Source organism: Hyperolius riggenbachi, chromosome 12 (genome assembly GCF_040937935.1).
Source record: "Hyperolius riggenbachi isolate aHypRig1 chromosome 12, aHypRig1.pri, whole genome shotgun sequence".
Lineage (NCBI taxonomy): Eukaryota > Metazoa > Chordata > Amphibia > Anura > Hyperoliidae > Hyperolius > Hyperolius riggenbachi.
The window spans coordinates 174,418,137-174,434,813 of record NC_090657.1 but is presented as its reverse complement, the minus strand read 5'-3'; the positions used below and the strand labels follow the sequence as shown (position 1 = coordinate 174,434,813).

At 45.1% G+C, this 16,677-nt stretch overlaps 1 protein-coding gene across 4 annotated transcripts in view; it reads right to left on the bottom strand.

The window, feature by feature from the left end:
• The window catches only part of MYT1 (myelin transcription factor 1), a 485,419-nt gene that overhangs the window by 195,739 nt on the left and 273,003 nt on the right, over nt 1–16,677 (bottom strand). For 2 of the 4 annotated variants that reach the window (XM_068261871.1, XM_068261870.1), the window contains exon 4: nt 701–1,433. The gene's annotated coding sequence lies outside the window, so the exon portion shown is untranslated. The remainder of the gene's footprint in view (nt 1–700; nt 1,434–16,677) is intronic. The other 2 variants (XM_068261873.1, XM_068261872.1) reach the window with 1 other exon arrangement.

Genomic DNA, 16,677 nt, shown 5'->3' with positions numbered 1-16,677 from the left:
ATGTAGGACATGGGAAGTGATACTGTGCAGGGTCTATATAAACATAGCAACAATGATTACACCCAGCATACAGAATATGGGAAGTGGTACTGTGCAGTTTTACTCACCACTATATATATATATTTTTTTTTTGTTTTAAAAGAATCACGCATTCGATCCAATAGAAACAAAGCAATGAATTGATTAATAATCACATCAAAATTAGGACCTTAGTAGATCAATTTGGTCTAATTAACAATCAAAGATTAATAATGGAATTTTATTGATCCGATGCGTAATGAGCGGCGGGTCATCTACTTTGTTAAGTCTTGGGCTACCTGTTTGACAAGTTGCACCACAACTGTCTCGTCCTCCTCTCTGGATTCAGCCAGTAGGCAGATCGGTCAGGTGTGCATGTGTGAGAGCCAACATAAGAACAATACACGCAAAGCGCTTTTCCCAGCATCCTTGAGTTCCTTTAGAAACCATGTGACTTATGTAAGGAGGCGGGCACACAGCTCACAGGAAGTGGTCGTTGAGCAGTTGTAAGACCTTAGTCTGCTAACAGGAAACTAGTCAGGCTGTGGAGGTGTGAAGCTGGGCATGGAGAGGTGAATGGCACACAAACGGTTGTGTCCAGAAAACCAGAGGTCATGAGGTCATCTGGAGATGAGGGTCTGAAGGTAGGCCTGGGGAGGTCAGACAGACAACAGAGTCTTACCTGCTGTGCAGTGGTGGTCCTGCCATCCAGGCGGGAGCGTTCCCCTCTCATAGCGTCCATGCACAGTGTGACACTACAGACTCCGGGATGTGCAGCTCGCTGCTGGGACCGGCTTCAGAGCTCCATGCAAAGCGGCATGGAAATGAGCCTGACACCTGTTCCTCTTCCATGGCGGCCTCTGCACACAAACATAGGAGATCACCATGCAAATATGGTAGATAGCAAATGGCCAGGTGAATGGGCCTTATGAGTCACCAGCACGCATTAACTCTTAAAGTGGACCTGAACTCTTGCACAGGACAGAAGGAAAACATAGAGAAATGCACCCTGTATGTATTTAGAGAGGTTAGCCTGTCTAATTCCTCCTCATCTGTGTCTAATCACAACTGTAATTTGATCTCTCAGCTGTGTCAGCTGGCTGCCTCGGCAGAGCAGCTAATTTGTAAACACAGGATGCTAACCCTATGTCTGCTTCCAAGAAAGCAGGAAGTACACACTGCAGATTTATTGCAGGATTTGTATCAGTTGTAGCAAAGAAATGTTTTTCTTTAAAGGTTATTATGCTGCTGCTTATCTTTTAGAGCAGAGAGGAAGTTCTGAGTTCAGGTCCACTTTAAAAGCTTGGCTGTCACTCAGCACTGGAGGCTGCCATATTGTCACACGCATCTCAAGAAGGCTGCAGCGGACTTCTGGCTGCGATAGGGATCCACTTCTGCAACGCGGATGCTGATGCCTGAAAAACAAGAAATAAGAGCGGGATAAACAAAAAGCATTGATTGCCATCTTGTAATCTACAGGACAACTGAAGCAAGTGGGATATGGAGGCTGCCATATGTATTTCCTTTTAAGTAATACCAGTTGCCTGGCAGCCCTGCTGATCCTCTGCCTCTAATACTGTTAGCCATAGACCCTGAACAAGTATGCAGATCAGATGTTTCTGACAAAAATCTGACAAGATTAGCTGCATGCTTGTTTCTGGTGTTCTTCTGACACTACTGCAGCCAAATAAACCAGCAGGGCTGCCAGGCAACTGGCATTGTTTAAAAGGAAATAAATACGGCAGCCTCCATATTCTTCTCAAAGTTTTCTTTCAAGCGGACCTGAACTCAGAACTGCCTCTCTGCTCTAAAAGATAATCAACGGCATAATAACCTTTAAAGAAAAACATTTCCTTGTTACATCTAAAACAAATTTTGCAATAAATCTGCTGTGTGTCCACTTCCTGCTTTTATAGAAGCAGACAAAGGGCTCGATTCAGTAAACCGTGCTAAGTGTTAGCACGCCTGTGAAAAGCCCTATATCACGCCTAAAGTTAGTTTAGGCATGATAAATTCACATCTAAAGACTTTAGGTGTGATAACTAGGGTGCTAACTGGGTTAGCACCCTTTACTAAATTCACATCGCGCGCACAGTCCCGCACGCAAAACTTTGCGTGCGCACTGCGAAAACAGCGCACCCGGTGCGAACTTAATGTCGCACCATGTGACGTTAAAGTCGCACGCAATGCGATCTTATAGGCGCATCAACGCACCGTTTTCGTCGCACCGCGATGCGACATTTCGCGCACACCGCACTGTGCACACGCAAAGTTTTCAGTGTGGGACTTTGCGCGTGATGTAAATTTAGTAAACGGTGCTGACCCAGTTAGCACCCTAGTTATCACCCCCAAAGTCTTTAGGCATGCTAACTGGGTTAGCACCGTTTACTGAATCAAGCCCAAAGTGTTAAAAACCTGGCACAGTTGAGAGATCAAATTCTACTGGTGATTAGACACAGATGAGGAGGAATTAGACGGGCTAAACTCTCTAAATACATACAGGGTGTATTTCTCTATGTTTTCCTTCTGTCCTGTGCAAGAGTTCAGGTCCATTTCAAAGGGAACCTGAAGTGAGAGGTATATAGAGGCAGCCATATATATTTCCTTTTAAACAATGCCAGTCGAACACTCGCAATCCAGCGCAGGAGACTTAGGTGCAGCCGGCGCCACCATAGGCTGCAATAGGAATTACAGCTATAGCAGCGCACAGAGTAACTTCAGCGCCATCAGAAGACGGACCTGAAGTTACTTTTACAACGCTGTCATTCCCCACCATCCACGTCGACCTGGAGGGGGGAATAGTAATTAACGTCGCCGGGAACTTGTGCAGCAGCAGGATAAGCCATATGCCGGCTGTATCCTGCGCCCAAGTCTACCGGCGGTGAATCCTCTCGTACTCATACCAGTTGCCTGCTGATCTTTCTAGCTGCAGTAGTGTCTGAAACACACACCTAAAACAAGCGAAACAAGCATGCGGCTAACCATGTCAGACTTCAGTCAAACATCTGATCTGCATATGTTTTAGCTGAGGTCTATGGCTTAGAGGGATAGGATCAGCAGGGCAGCCAGGCAATGTGCATTATTTAATAAATAAATATGGCAGCCTCCATAACCAAATCACTTTCCTTTCCCTTTAATAAATGTAGGAGTTCTACGATACATTTTTATGATATTATTATATATTTTTACCATTTTAAAGAGACTCTGAAGTTTCCCGAAAATGAGGTTTTTATTTTAAAAACCTCATTAACATTATTGTCCCTCTTAAAACACTGCAGAACCGCGGCTGAAAACCCCCTCAATCACCCCAAACTCACCCCTTACTCGGCAGGCAAAATCCATGACTTTCTTAATCGTGGATTTTGCTGCCGCCTCTATGCGCGTCAATCAGCACGTATCTCCGCCTCTCCCTGCCACTCTCAGTGAAGGAAGACTAAGAGGGGCGGGGGAGAGGCGGTGTTCCGGGCTAATTGACGCGCATAGAGGCAGAGCTGTGCTGCCTCTATGCGGAAGGAGCCCGCAATGTACCTCTGAGTTTGGGGTGATTGAGGGGGTTTTCAGCCGCGGTTCTGCTGCGTTTTAAGAGGGGCAATAATGTTAATGAGGTTTTTAAAGTAAAAACCTCATTTTCAGGAGACTTCAGAGTCTCTTTAAGGTAATTGTTTCTATTCACACATTGGCCCATATGCAATTCCTTTTTTCACCTGAGTTTTCTCCTAGGTGATATTTTGAAAGTTGTCAATAAAATGACTTTTAAACCATCAGCAAGCAAACAAATGCTCAAAATAATTTTGATAGCACTTTTTACATACTTGTTGATATTTTTTCCATTGCAAAGTGCTAAAATGTTATTTTAAATTGAAGATGACATTTTTTCTCGTAGGAGAAAACTCAGGTGAAAAAGTTAATTGCATATAGCCCATTGTAACTTATAAGTCAAAGCCTTTGGTGCTTTGTGAGGTCTGGGTATATAACTGCACTGTGCATTTCATTTTAGGCTTTGTTTACAGTGATGCATTGCAGAGCAACAAAACTGAGGCCTTATAACGGACAAAAGCACACTGCAAAATAAAGTACCGTATTTTTCCCACAACTTTTTCAGTTAAAATATAAATTTTGGGATATACTCGCCGTATAATATAAGCCTACTCCTGTTGACTGTTGCATATTTGTATACTGTAGTGTATGTACTGGTGCTATACTGTACAAGCGCTGTACCTTACTAGCTGGTTGTTGTATACAAAGCCTACTTGGATTGGTCAGCTATCCCTGTCTCCAAAGGCACATACACACATCAGACTATAGTCTTTGGAAAATGAAAGATCACAGATCAATCTTACCACCCTTCATGTAGTATGAGAGCCATACTCTACACAGTCTTTTCTATGGAACTGAACTCCCCATCAGAAAAAAATCTTTGCAAGATGCTGCACACAAACATGCTGCACACACTCAAAAGATCTGTAGCTGCAAAAGATCTGTTCCTGCCAAAAATCCATTCCTGCAAATTGCAATGATAGTCTATGAGATCTGCAGATCATCATACACACATGATTTAACTGACATTCATCTACAGAACAGATCCACCAGGATGGATTTTCAGATCTGCGGATGATTGCTTGATCTGCAGATGAATGTCAGTTAAATCATGTGTGTATGATGATCTGCAGATCTCATAGACTATCATTGCAATTTGCAGGAATGGATTTTTGGCAGGAACAGATCTTTTGCAGATACTGATCTTTTGTGTCTGTACAGCATCTGTGTGTGCAGCATCTTGCAAAGATTTTTTTCTGATGTGGAGTTCAGCTCCATAGAAAAGACTGTGTAGAGTATGGCTCTCATACTACATGAAGGGTGGTAAGATTGGTCTGTGATCTTTCATTTTCCAAAGACTATAGTCTGATGTGTGTATGCACCTCAAGACTTTCAAAGTTGTAACGCAGACACGCCTCTTTCACCCTTCTGGCCCACCCTTGTATACTATTACTAGGGATGAGCAGAAATTAAGCTTATGCATTTACGCATCATAATCATAATGCATAATTTGAGGGAAAAGCTTAATTAATTTTATATGTAATTGTAAGCATTCGTAATTACGCATACATTTAAGCCAAATTTTGTGCCAACTTTGGCAGTGTGTAGCAAAGCTCCCATACATGCTATTGCTACCAAAATTGTTACATATGTTAAGGAGAATATTGGGTACAAGAATTATCAAGTAATTCTTAGTGAAAATACTTTTTCAAAAAGACCTTGTAATTTTTGAGAAAATTGATTTTAAAAATACAAAGTTAAATGTTTTTTACACTGTCATTTTTCTGAGTTTAAAACTATTTTCCTTTCCATTTTAAAAATTGATTTTCTCAAAAACTACAAAGTCTTTTTGAAAAATTCTTGTTTAGACTATTCTCCTTAAAGTGAATGGGAACCGCATTTAAAAAAATGAGATAGATACTTACCCAAGAAGAGGGAAGGCTCTGGGTCCTATAGAGCCTTCCGGCTCCTCTCCTGGTCCCCTCGTTCCGGTGCTGGCTGGCCCAGTAGCAGTATTTGACTAAATTAGTCAAATACTGCTTTACCCGGCCGAAGGAGGCTTCAGAAGTCTTCAGGGAGCCCGAGTGCTCCTGAAGAAGGGCGGCCCTGTACTGCACCTGCGCAAGCACGCTCTCTTGCACGCTCACGCCTGTGCAGTATGGAGCCGCACGTCTTCGGGAGGACACGGCTCCCGAAGACTTCCAAATACCCTTTCTGTGGGGGTTTGAAACAGGGGGGGGGGGGGAGTCAGCACAGGATAGTGAGCACCGAGAGAGGAGACGGAAGGCTCTATACGACCCAGAGCCTTCCCTCTCCTTATGCTGAATACACACGGTGCGTTCCTGCACTCGATTTCCCGCCGATTTGTTTATTTCCAACATGTCCGATTTTCATTTCGATGGATCGTTAGGTCGATTCACATGTAAAGTATGCCAAATCGACCTAACGATCCATCGAAATGAAAATCGGACATGTTGGAAATAAACGAATCGACGGGAATCGAGCGGGAAATTGAGTGCGGCCGGGAACGCACCGTGTGTATTCAGCATTAGGTAAGTATTTGCTTCAGGCGCAGACCGTACTGGGCAGGTGCAGACCGTACTGGGCCTAGGCAATACACTCCTGGTGACGTCAGTACTCCTTTAAATAAAATCAATTGAACTACGAATGTGTGATTATGTATAGACATAATTGCGAAAATGTACGTGAAATTTTGCGTAATTGTTATTAGCTGATTACGATCATCACTGACTATTACATCCTCCTCCCAGATCTCACACATGCGTGCGCCACTTCACTGCAGGCCTCAGGAGTGAGATCTGAGAGGCAGAGAAGGAGGTACAGTAATAGGATACAGGGGCAGGCAAGACGGGTGAAAGAGGTGAGTTTTTTCCGGGCACATCGCGGTTCTCTTTTATCCATACCCCGGGCGCCCTGCACTTACACCTTCTCAGTGAGTTGCCCCCTCTCCTCGTCATCGGGGCCGCGTTAAGTCACTTCTTTCCATGAATCCTGGTGAGTGGATTTTCGTCTACCATACTTTTACAGTACCGCCCTTGCTGCTTTTATACGGTCGCCACATACGGTGGGGATGCGGCCGCTGACGTTTTTGAGCTCCCCCCACCGTATGTGGCAACCGCAGATTCTCCAGTCCGGCGGGTTTCCTCACACACGCCCTATAAGACCACACCCGGCGTATAAGACGACCCCCGACTTTTGAGAATATTTTCCTGGGTTAAAGGCTAGTATATGCCGGAAAATACAGTAACTGCAACATTCAAAGTGTATGTGGTGGGATGCGCTTCGACGGACTGTGGTACCATAACACAGAGCCTGCAGTGTTACAAATAATGCACGTGATAACCACAAATCAAGGGCCCCACAGCAAAACTTTGATCAGACCCCCAGTGTTAACACCCTTTCCGTTGCCAGGTAACCCTCACAGTCGGGGAAAGGGGGGGGGGGCATCTTACAAGCATCATAAAACAGGCCATCATCACGAGTGCTGCCACAAAAACACCTGATTGGGAGGATGGAACCCTTTACAGTATGAGGGAGTGAAGTAGAAGTTGGGGGCCCCCTTCCTGCATACCTCCCAACTTTTTGAGATGAGAAAGAGAGACACTTAAGCCACACCCCTGCCACACCCCCGATCACGCCCCATCACACCCCTAGTCACACATACCATAAAGATTTCATAAGAAAAATATGTTGTTTTATAACTCAAACCACTTTGGTCCTTTCTATGCTGGTTCATTTTCCTTTATAGTAACATTTTAAAATTCGTAATAAATCAATTTAAAGGATGGGAATAAAACAAATTTTTTAGTAGGGAAATATATATATTTATATAGAAAAAGGGACAAAGTCTTGAAGGAGGGACAAATGAGGAGGAAGGAGGGACGGAGGGACAGTTGGGAGCTATGCTGCTCTGGGCCCCACTGCGGTTACCAGGGCTGCTCCCTATAGTAACGCCCCTGGCGATGACACACTCAATGTTTGTCTATGGTAACTCTGAAAAGTTGTGTTGTGTCATACTGCATTGTAGTCATTGGTTGGTAGGTTGAAAACACATTTCATTCTATTCAAACACTTCCTGCTCACTTTTATCGGTGCCGGTGGAGGAAGTATTTGAAAGAGAAGGTGATTGGTGCGGCTTGATGTCAGTCAGCCTGCAGTGGGCGTGCCTCCTCACAACTCAAGGTTAAAGAGAACCTGAGGTGGGCAGCTGGGTGGTCAGATGGGACAGAGGCATGTTCTCTGCCTCTTGACATGCCTGTGTCCCCACACCGCCGCTCTCTGCCCCCCCCCCCCCCCCTTCACCACCACCACCGCCATGCTATAGCTCCCCAAGATTATGATGGGAATAAAGTTTAGAGCTTAATTGTAACGATCGGTGTCAACACCCAGAGAGAATCTGATTGTTGGTGATCTGCAGTTTCACCAGCAATACAGATATATACCCGATTATGGATGATCTGCAGAATCACCAATAATCCGAGTATGACTAACCTCTGGACACCTATATAGTGTGAGTGTTTGGTGCAACAGTAATGACTTTGAGTAGGACCACCCGAGGAGCAGGTGGTCCTTGGCACTATGAGAAATACCTCCCTCTGGGAAGTGTGAAGACCTTCCAGCAGCCTGAGACTTCCAAAGGGGTGGAGCCCCAGACTGAATAGCAGGAAGGCCCTGAGGCTGAGTGACACCTAGAAGGTGGGCGTCACAAGCAGCACTGAAGACCAATCCCTCAATGGAGAGGGATAGCTAGCAAGGTCGGGCAGGCTAGGTCGGCAACACACGAGCAGATAAGGTACAGAGACAGAAAGCTGATTCGGTAACCAGGGACAGGCAGGGTTGGGAACAGGTAATCAGATATGCGTAGATACCGAATCAGAAAGCAGAAGGAGAGTCAGGAAAGCAATAGGTCATAACAGATATCAAACAAGGCCTAGTCTTGGGTGTGAGGTCCGTGGTCTCAACACCCTGGAACTAGTCTGAAGTATAACACAATAGTAACACAGTATCCCTAGTCCTTGGGTGTGAGGTCCGTGGTCTCAACACCCTGGAACTAGTCTGAAGTATAACACAATAGTAACACAGTAGTAATCTGGCTCAGTGTGAATTCCCAGGTCCTCCTGGTTCTAACACACTGTGTGATCTGACTATGGTCTGAGTGCATTCACGTAAGTGTTCGCAACGGCAGACAACTTGAGACTGACCAGCAATAACTATATATAGAGCGGCGCTCCCCGGCGCCACCCATCGCTGATCAACCAATAGCCGCCCGCTCTGAGATCAGCTGACCAACCTGGTCAGCTGATCCCTCTTCGTTTGTCATAAAGGTTCTGCCTTTCAGCGTGCTCGCGCGCGTATTCCTCAATCTGTGTGCACTAGAAGGCTCAGCCACATCAGACGCACGCCGCCGCGTGTAAACCGCTGAGCTGGATGCGGAACCAGCCACCTCGCTGCCACTCCGCGCGGCGGCTTTTCCGCCATCTATTACATTAATAAACAATGTTTTGTAGAAAAATACGTATATTTACACAGTTCTGTACATGAGTCCCGAAAGAGGGACGAATAGGGAATAAAGAGGGACAGAGGGACTGGGTTCCAAAAGAGGGACTGTTCCTATAAAAAAAGGGACAGTTGGTAACTATGTGTCTGAGTAGTGGGCGTGTCACAGCATGACTACAGAAGAGGAAAGCACCGGGGGACACAGATCCTGGTTACACAGCCCCTTTGTCCATTGCGTTAAGAAGACCCCAGGAAGAAAGTTGGATTTGGCCTGCTAACTATGCATTTTTTAACTACTGCCCTCGCCAGCATCATGCTTATTACTGTGGACTTATAAATGCTTAATAAACAAAATACATATCCACTTTAATCATAACTTGGGTTATATTAGATCATAGTGAGGGTTACTAAAGAAGCTCTGCAGTGGCTTATAGTATAATGCAGTAAATTATTCAGGATACCCACTCTTATGGTAATCATCCTGGGTTCAGCGTCAGAAGTGCTTCCTATATCTATATATTACTGTATATTGGTATGTAGCCCTGCCCTCCCAGTAACATCGCATCCTAGGCTAAATTATGCAGAATTATCCCCCCAGAGCATTCTGGGAAACCAGGTATATTTTCAACTGGCTTCAGAACTCTGAGTAAACAAACATTCCGGAGAGGTCACCTGACTGGACTAAAGATGTCTTCACCTGTCATAAAATTCAGAATGTAATTTAGGGAGCAGAAAGATTTTACAGTGGGCAAACATTGACTAAGTAATTGATAAATGCAGATTGCCTGGTTGTCCTGCTGAACCTCTGCCTCTAATACGTTTAGCCATAGCCCCTGAACAAGCATGCAGCAGATCAGGTGCTTCTAACTGATGTGTGACTGGATTAGCTGCATGCTTGAGTCAGGTGTGTGCGTCAGACTCTACTGCAGCCAAAGAGATCAGCAGGGCTGCCAGGCAACTGGTAACTTAAAAAAAATACATGGCTGCCTCCATATCCTTCTCAGTCCAGATGTCCGTTAATAGATGTACAAGTTTCCCGAAACATGTAGGAAATCCCTTCTAGAGACACGTGTAGGGTCTCTGGAGATGTCTTAGTAAGCCAGGCCAATTCTCTGGAATTCTGAAACTACAGAGAAGTTTTGGTCTAGAGTTATGCAGGTGGGCCAACGATAACGTTTACGGTCGGATCTCTTCACCTTGGACGCTGACCGGTTGCTACGGGTGACACTTTCTGCGCGTCGCATTCTGTGTGACTCCCCAGGAGTAGCGCGCAGGGAGGATGGAGGCTGAAGAGAACCATTTCCAGGCCTGCTTTCATTCAAATGAGCAGAGACTTGTCCTCCTCCAGCAGATGGCTGTGCCGATAATGATGGTTGTGCCACAATCCCTCCCTCCCTCTTTTCACTCCTCCTGTCCTGTTGCCATGGAGGGCCGGAGGGCTGCGATGGATTTTGCTTATTAAATTTGTTGACTCCTCTACGCATTGTGAACAAGTGCTCTTCAAAAAAAAAGATCAAAACAAGACGAGACACCCTCTCTGCTGCGAGGAGCGCGTTATCTCATCTATGCAGGTAGCTAGTCACATGACTCTCCAAACCAAAGCATCTAGATTAAATGCGGGTGATGCCCTCGGTACCCATTTTCATTTATATAGCACCAACATCTTCCGTAGTGTTGTATAAAATAAATATTGGGGAGCATGGATACATGAGACGTTCGGAATTCTGTACAATCAGGACATCCAGCAGTACAAATACATACATATTTGTTGTGTGTTTGAAACATCACCAACACTGGCGCACGTTCATATGATAGATTACAGAAGGACAAGAAACACTAGGAGGAGGTTCTTGCCCTTACGAGCTTACAATCTAGAGAGTAGTTGGGTGGAGACATTAGGGGAAGAGACACAGGGGTTAGCGTATGAGGCAGTGAACCTACATATTACCTATAGCAAAGTACAGGCTTGTTTGAACAGGTGTGTTTTGAGAGGTCATTTGATGATCTCTGGGTTTGGGGCATGATGGACAGACTGGAGGAGAGAATTCCAAAGGAGAGGTGGTGCTCGTGAGAAGTACTGGATGTGAAAGTGAGAGGAGGTGACTAAGCTAGAGGACAAGAGGGTCTCCTGGGAGGAATGAAGGTTTCGGTGGAATGTTATCTGGAGATTAGTGAGGGAATGTAAAGCGGGGACAACTTATCTAGGAGTGTAAACTGGATCCTTCAGGTAGTAGGTAGTCAACGGAGACACTGGCAAAGAGAGTCAGCGTCAGAGAAGCGGGAGGAGAGATGCAGCTGAAATCAGTGGGGACTGGAGTAGTGATGATCGTAATCAGCTAATTACGATTACGCAAATTTCCGCATAATTTTTCGCCTATACGTAATTACGATTTGTACATTTAATTGATTTCGTATAGTCATTCGTAATTTCGCATAAAATTTTGCATAATTTTCGCATAATTTCATGCCGAATTTGGCAGTGAATAGCAAAGCCCCTGCAATTTTAAGGAGAATAGTAGGTACAAGTCAAAAAAAGAATTATCCAAAAAGACCTTGTAGATTTTGAGAAAATCGATTTTAAAAATGCAAAGAAAAATGGTTTTTAAACTCAGAAAAAATACAATTTAAAATCCATTTTTCTTTGCATTTTTAAAATCGATTTTCTTAAAAATTTTCTTTTTATTGACTTGTACCCACTATTCTCCTTAACATATGTAGAATTTCGGTGCCCAGAGAAGTGCCAGTCTGTTTCTTAGTAGACTGCAATGAGACACGTAATGATTGTATGCATAGCGTAAGGACATGATTGGTTGTAACACCGTACGGAGAAACAAGTGTAAATGCAGCATTGGGTAGTGATTGTTGGATCACGTATGGCAATGTTCATTCAAAGCCCATGTGGAGCAACCACGCGTCCGTATTGTGTCAAGAGTCGTTTGTGATCTAACGATATTTGTACACACTGTCTCACATGAACAATAATCATGCCAGAGCAGATTGTTATGCCCAAGAGCTAGCATCCATCGTTTTCTTGTTTCCTTGTTGGGCTGTTTGTCAATGAGCAATTGTCTGACAACCCAATCATGGATCGTTCATTTCCCATTACTTTTACTTAGAGTGTGTACGTAACTTTATCGTCCGATTAACAAAATGGGTAAACTTTGATTGGAAGGAAGTCCTAGAAATCTTCCTTCACTAGGGGTGGTCGGTCAGAATTGCCGAATTTCCAGATTCAACAATATTTCAAAACTTTGCATGGAATTCCGATCATATTTTTTGCATTCTGAGTTTGTATTGCAAAATCGCAAAAATTATAGTTTATTGTGAATATACAGTATTTTTTTGCAGTAACTATAAAATGAAATAAAGGGTAGACTTAGTGCCCCCCCAAAAAGAGTTACATACCAAAAAAAAGAGAAGGGTCTAGATCCCATAGAGCTGTCCTGGTCCTCTCTGCACCCCCTCATTCCACTGCCCCACACTCTGTTGCAGCAATCAAACTTAAAGCGGATCCGAGATGAAAAACTAATTATAACAAGTAACTTGTCTATATATCTTATCTATACTTTAGATAGTTTACACTGCAAATCTAGCTGCAAACAGCTTCAATAAAATATGATTATTTCTTCCTGTGATACAATGACAGCAGTCATGTTGTTTGTAAACATTACAAACAGGCAAGCTTATCTATCTGCACCTTCTGTGAAAAAAACCTAATCCACCCCTCCTTCTCCCTCCTCCCCTCTGCCTCTGAAATCTCTGGCTAGTAATACCTCCCCCTGCCCAGACTGAGCTCCCATGAGCCCTTGCTACTGCCAAGGCTCTCTGAAAAACTGTGGGCGAGGCTTGTTTAGTTTAGGGAATTAGAGTATTAAAACAGAAACAAAAAAGTATTTGGCTTGAGGAATGCCCTATAAACAATAGGAAAGGAACACAATTATGCAATGAGTAAAAGTTAATCTCGGATCCACTTTAATTGTCAAAAGAAACCCTCAGGTTTCCTCAGAGTTCTCCGAATTCTTCTGAAGCCAAGCAACTCAGCATAGCGCATGGGAGAGCACAGACTCCCGCATACACAGTACGGAACTGCTCGACATTAAAAGTACTTGGAGACCAGTGGCGTACCTAGGGAATTTGTCACCCGGTGCTGATTATTTACAGACCACCCCCCCAAAAAAAAAAATAGCAACCAATTTTTTTTGATGGGAGGATTGACGGGCTGGGGCGCAGAGCGTGTCACTGCAAATTTTGGGGGGATTTTTGAGGAAAAGGAATCATCAGGATGTGGACGGAGCTAACTGTTATGAATATCTGTACTCCATACAGTGCTGCAGAAAATGTCAGTGGTATATAAATACACAATAATAAAATAGTAGGACATTAGACTATGACTATGGTACAATTACATTGTACGAGCTCCTCTGAGGACAGTCAGAAAAGGGGGTCATATGAAAGAGGGGGATGCATAGGAGGAGGGGGATACAGAAGTAGAGGCACAAGACAGAGAGCCTGGTGGGAGAGGAGAAATGGCAGGAAGACCTCTCACCAGGACTGCAAACATCACCAGTGCTGTTTGGCAGGGTCATGATGTTAAAAGAATCTACTAAAATCTGAAAAGAGGAAGGGGTCATGGGGGAAGAAAACAGGGTGGGAGGGAGTAAAGAGATAACATTACCGTTAATCAAACTAATCTAAATTGCTTGGAGCTTGCTTCTCTGCTCACTATAGAAGTAGGCTGTCAGCATCTGTATCAGTGGCTTCTGCAACAGCAGATGCACATTGAATCCTGGCCGCGTTGACGGCCAACACACTCTGTGCATGCGCCCGCCGGTGGTTACATAAAGACACCGGCCACGCTCATGCACAGTTATAGCAATGGGTGTGACTTTTAGGTCGCACCACACCCACAGGACGTGTAGCCTAGCAACTAGGGCTACGCTATGAGAATGCACTCCACCTGGTGCAACCTTATTGGCACACCTTCCGAAACGCCGCCCAATCAATCCCACCCACCACCCTTCCACCACAGACCCTGTCAATTAGGTGATTGGCCCCCACGCCACACTATAAAACACGCCAGCGCGGCCTGATACAGGTACAGAGCCGCTAGGCGTGTACTAGACTCATTGCTGGTAAGTTTATACATTTTTTATTTTCTCCTTGTTCTGCACCATGTAATTTGGACTGTCCTATGCCTGCCTTATGTGCACTACCTTGCTCCACTCTTTATTATTGAACAACTCATCCCAATTTATTATTGGACAATGTATATCTATACCTGGCATTACCTATCTAACCTTACCCTGCCTAGGAAAGACACATTACCCTAGCACTAAGTATACCACAAACGGGGTCCACATACTCGATTGCAGTATATAAACCAATATATATTTCCAGTAGAACACTCTTTAAATAGATGTATATACACCTACTACACATTTTTTACCGCTATGACCTACACAGCAGTCTGATGGCTCCTTTTTGACTCTGTCTTGTAGTGCGATACTCCTTCTCTTGTATTGCCTGAGGAAGCGGGAATATACCTGCGAAATACGCTGCCTGTTTAACTTGGAGTATGTGAATAAATTTCTCTAGCTAATAACCGACAACTTTGTGTCCGTTTTGGGGATGGTGAGTCCACTGCTGCCTCCCAAACATTTTAGCATATTTTATCCTTTTGGCGCCTTTGTCCATTTTCTACAGCATTATTGATGAATTACCCTGATCAGGATTAACCTCCCTGGCGGTAAGCCCGAGCTGAGCTCGGGCTATGCCGCGCAGGAGAATTTCTCCGGCCCTGGTGGGGCGATTTGGCCCATTCAAAGTGCTGTGCGCGCAGCCAGCACTTTGCTAGCCGCGCGCACAGCTTGATCGCAGCCGCTCTGCGGCGATTGCCCGCACGCAGCGGCGGAAGAGGGCCCCCGCCAGAGCCCTGCGCTGCCCGGACCAATGAGTTCCGGGCAGCGATATGGGCTGGATCGGGTGCGCCTGACGTCAGGACGTCGGCTTACGTCCATGACGTCATTCCGATCGTCGCCATGGCGACAGGAGAAGCCAAACAGGAGAACGCGTTATATACGCGCTCCCCTGTTTGCTATTAGTGCCGGCGACGATCGCACTAGAGGGACATATGCGCCCTCACTCTGGTAGCTTTACATGAAACAAAAAAAAAACAACAAAAAAAAGATTTTTCCCGATTTGGAACATTTTTTTTACCACCAGGGAGGTTAATAATCAATAGTCTAGGGCACTCTGGTATTACAGCAGCCAGTGCACATGGCTACTAATAACAGGCAACCTCTGAAGCACTAAACACATCCTGCCACCTCTCTCTGCTTATGTCCCAGCTGCAGCACAGTAATCATTCTCTCTACTCACCCTGCTGCTTTGCACATTCACTCACTGCAGGCTGAGTGTAGAGAGCGAGGAGACGCATTGCCTACGGGACAAGATGGGGGAGGGGTGTTACATCTAGTGCAGGAAATAGTACAGTCCCCTGCACTGCCTGCTGCTCTTTTCCTGAATTTTGCCCAAACTATGAAAAAAGGTCCCAGGTGGAAGAACACGGTGACTGAGCACCACAGTGGCACCTCTAGCCATGGCTACACCCAGTCTGTGAGCACCTGCAGCCCTATGGTAGGTACGCCATTGTCAGAGACCCAAACACTCCCGAAGCCTGCCTGAGGAGGGCCAGAGATGCAGCCAGCAGGAAGTCTGCTTTTTATACGCTTTTACGCGATGTGGAGCCCATTTTTTCACTAACAGCCATCAAGAGACTGGGCGGAGACAATGCCAGCCAAGTTGCGAGGTGGCCAATACCTCGAACGCTAACACGGGCCCGGAAGGCCGCACCATCTGTGAGTCTATGCCTAAAGGGGGAAACCCCATATGCATTGTGAAATTGCTCCCTTCAGTAAGGAATGTATGAGCGCCTACCTATTAACCACTAGAGACTTTATGAGTGAGAACACACACTGAGGAGGAGCGCTCCATCGGTTGGAGTCTTGGATAAGGACACTCTGATGTGATCTTTATTGTGTACTTTATTATTGTATTTGGAATTTGTGTTGCATGAGCGCAGTATTGGGTGTTTGAATTTGAATTTAGAGGAAGTCTGAACAGGTGACAGCAGGGGACCCAGAGCCTTCCCTCTCCATTAGAGGTGTATCTAGGGTTTTCAGTGCTCGGTGACAAGATAGTTGCCCCCCTGGGCTTGATCACACATTACAATGTGGTCATGGTCATGGGTGGGGTCAAATGTACAAATTCTGTTTAGATAGTGACCCTCTTTTCTCCCGTTTAGATAGCCAAATGTGCCCCATTCCACCGTTTAGCTAGCCAGATGTGCCCCGCTTTTTCTGCTGCTAACACTGGGGGAGAAGATGGCTAAACGGTTGGAGGAGATTTTAAACTAGGATCTGGGGGGAGGCGGGAGGATAAAGTCTCAATACGTAGACAAGATGAGGTAAAAAGACAGTGGGAACCTATCATTATGGAGGGTGGAGAGGGGGGTGGGGACAGTGTAAAGATTAAGGAGGTTGGTAAAAATTCAAGTAGCCAATTTCATGTAAACAAAATTGGTAAATGTGGTGGTAAAAATATAAA